At 36.8% G+C, this 3767-nt stretch overlaps 1 non-coding gene across 1 annotated transcript; it reads left to right on the plus strand.

Moving 5' to 3' along the window:
• Positions 1-2062: 2062 nt before the first annotated feature.
• TRNAK-CUU (transfer RNA lysine (anticodon CUU)) lies at positions 2063-2135 on the plus strand. The gene has a single exon. It is a non-coding gene; the product is annotated as a tRNA-Lys (tRNA).
• The last annotated feature ends 1632 nt before the right edge of the window (positions 2136-3767 follow it).

Here is a 3767-nt window from a genome sequence, read left to right on the forward strand (position 1 = left end):
TATATTTGTACTTATCCACATCCTCCTACCTTCTTTTTCCTCCTATAGTTCATCCTCTCCTTACTCGTTCCTCCTTACATACCTCTCTCTTTCATTCTACTTCTTTCTCTGTTGTCGTTCTCCCTCTTCTTCTTCTTTTTCTTCTTTTTCTTCTTCGTCTTCCTCTGATATTCTTCCTCCTCTTCCTCTTTTCTTCTTCTTCTTTCCTAACGTAAATCTTCCTAGATTTTTCCTGTCTGTTAGCTTGAAATTTGGTATAAATTTCAAGCCGTAGAGTTGGCCGTCGATCGACCCAGGCAACTTATACGAAGGAAGTCAAAACGCCTTCGATTTTTTGAACGCAATATGGACATCCGTCGAGTTTGAATTGTTGCATCAAGGCGCTGTCGACAACGCGTCCCAGCGTTCATCGCTACAGACGGATACAAGTATAGTGCGAAGAGTCACAACTCACAATGCCTTAAGTTTTTTACACATCGATGGCCAAAGTAGGAGACCACGTATCTCCGTTGCAACGTTGCGAGACTTCCGGTCAAACTTTTTTTCTTCAGAAAACTAGTCACCGTAAACCGTATTAGAATTTACGTGATTTTTCTTCTCTGTCAGCAAAATATTATCTGTAAAATTCAAATGATAAAATGGGCTTGTTTTTCTCTCAAAAATTAGAATAAGAGCGGAAATTTGGAAACACTGCGATGAAGCTACGCGATTTTGCACTTTGGTCATCGATATTTCATTTTTTCAAAGAATACTGCTCGACTTTCCCCAAGTTTTTTGAAAATTTCATGAAGAGGAAGAACGAAAGGATATCAGACAAATTTTTATGCAAAAGCGATGATGAGACCCTATTTCGAAAAATAAAATGCGACTGGAGATTTATAACTTTGTAACTTCGTGAACTGAGATACATATGTGGTTTTTTCCTCAGACGAATCTAAACCAGAAAAAACAAACATCGAGAAATTGAAAAAAATTTGCTACACATCTACTTTAACTATTTTTGCCTAAAGTGGCCATATTGCGCCTAGAAGCATTATGCATGTTGTTTCTAGAAAAAATATGAAACAAATATAGCTGAAAGTATACAAACGCAAAATATTGCCTTCGATTCGTGAAATCGATTATCTTTCGCGTCCCGATACTCATATAAAAGAGACTTTTTAGGGCATGAACGGCTGATATGTGGTGTTATGGTGTATTAGTTTCAATCATGGTTATCATAATTAAGATTAAAATTGCTGGAATAGATTCTTCTAGAATTGAAAGGTACACCACTTCTCTATTTATATATCATTTATTCAGAATATTTTGTTGCCGGTATAAATAAAAATACTTTTCTTGATTTTTGACTTCTATTTTCTTTTTTTTTTTTCATGTAAGTTTTTTTTTTATAATTTGTTTTATAAGTTTCTTTTATGTAAGTTCGTCTTCATTCAAAAATGTAAAGTTAATAAAGCAGTATTTCAACAAAATTTGTTCCACATTCCGATATTTGCTTACCCCCTCTAAAAGTCCACCATGAACATGTACCTTTCAGCATGTTTATTGATTGTGAGTGCGATTCATCAACAATACGAAGCGTTGATCATGAGATGACCTACTTATCAAGATCTACGTCTGCTGGTCCATCGAACGCCGCGGTTTCTCGCTTGGGCCTGCTTGCCCGCTGCCACGCTGCTGCTTACGTCACGGTTGTGCCTCTCCTCATCGAGGGTCCCCCCTCCCGCCCTTCAGCCGCGCGCGCTGTCTTTGCGCGGGAAACCCATGACGCGCCTACCTTCGGACAATGCCACCCTTCCCCGCGTCAACCTGGCGGCTCCAGTCTTTTCGCGCCTTTTTTCTCCAGGCGTCATCAACCTCCTTCGACCGCTATTCCATGTGTTAGCAGGCGGGAACTGGTTCCAACCTAGTTCAACGGCATTTATTTCTCTGATTTCTTTTTTTTCCAGACTTTTTTTTTTCAATTTTTGGGAGACTTTTTCAAATTGCATTTTCTTATCAGTTAGCATCTCTTTCCTTGCGTCGGTGTTATATTTTGAGATTATTTCACCCCCTCTCAGCAGCCCGGCTAGCTCAGTCGGTAGAGCACGAGACTCTTAATCTCGGGGTCGTGGGTTCGAGCCCCACGTTGGGCGCTAAATTTTTTCCTCATTTATTTCCCGCCCAGTAATTGAAGCCTCAGTCTGTTGTTTTCATTTTCCCTTTTTATTTCTTTCCAGCGTTCCAAAAATTTTTAAATGCATTTTTTAAGGAAATAAAAAAAAAAAAAAACATTTTAGAAAAAAAAAAACAAAAAAATAAAAATGTAGGTAATAAATTAAGAAATGAAACTACTTAAATGGAAAATGTAAAGTACAATAATACATATTTAAAAAACAATCTTCAAACAAAAAAAATTAAAATAAATATGCTGCCTGGTTAAACATTTGAAAAAAGAAATAACTAAATGAAGTATATGAAAATGGAATACACTGAAAAATAATTTACGTGGATAAAAAAAACTCACAAATAAAGAATGACAACGTAAAAAAAAATTAAAAATAATAAAATACCAGAACGAACATTTAAAAAAAATCGATAAAAAATTAAAAATATATCAACGAAAAAAGTAAAACAATAAAATAAATTTAAAAATAATATAAAGGAGAATCCGTTCATCCATTCTAATATAAGCCCTAAGATCCATAAGAGTACACACATGGTAGGTCTCATATCAAAATGGATATAGTCCCTTTTGACTTAAGTGCGTCCCCTGATGGAAACCATCTCTCTACTCTGTAAAATTGATCAGTGGCGTGCCGTGCTTTTCGATACATCGATTGATCTGTCATTCAAACCTATGGTAAAGGATCGATAAACAGGGTGTTTGCAGCGGATACCCTAATAATCGATTCTTCACAATAGCTTCAAAAAGGGAAGTATTGATAATCGATCATTCATGCCTCGCCACTGAAGTTGATCGTGCACAACCGTGGCACACTTCCAGAGCCATGAGTAGCTTTCAATCTATATCCAATTTACCTACGTACCTTTTTATTTGATTTTATTTGCCAATCAAGGGATCGTAAAATAAACAAATAAAAATAGGGAGAGAGATAGGGACCAGGGCGTATCGTTTTAACGACGACTTGCGGAGCGATCAGCTAAGTTGCGCTCTTGTTGAAACACATGCGACCGGAATTGAATAACTGAATTACGGAGACTGGTGGAGGTCCAGATGCCACCCAGTCCCAATTTCTCAAAAAGCTGGCGTATAATTCGATGAACAACGCCGGATTCCGTCGAGGGGTGAGGGGAGGTCTGCCAATAAAACGGAAAACAAATTAATCGTGTGAAGGCAAATATATCACGAAAGTGATGTGTACAACACACGACGGACGAGGATGGTAGATCAACAATCAGACCAGAAAATACACACTGAAAAAAAAATGTGCTGGGCTCAAGCATGATGATTCTTGAATTTGCCGAAAAGAATTTTTTTATCTTGATTTAAGCTAAATCTGTCTTGATGCAAGCAAAATAATGCTTGGGTTAACCAAAAAAGTAGTTTATATTAAGCAGTAAAATTCTTAATTTAACAGCAAATACTTTTTGGCGGCAAATTTAAGATTCTTTTTTTTTGCAGTGGTACAAAAAAGTATATCCAGCCACCAAACCACGTATCTCGTTTGAAGTATTTGAAAATCTGCGCTCCTATTTTATTTTTTTTAAGAAGAACAAATCAATATCATCCCTTTGACGTTTTCAGAGAGTTTTCTTCGCAGTGA

This window comes from Bemisia tabaci, chromosome 7 (assembly GCF_918797505.1).
Source record: "Bemisia tabaci chromosome 7, PGI_BMITA_v3".
Lineage (NCBI taxonomy): Eukaryota > Metazoa > Arthropoda > Insecta > Hemiptera > Aleyrodidae > Bemisia > Bemisia tabaci.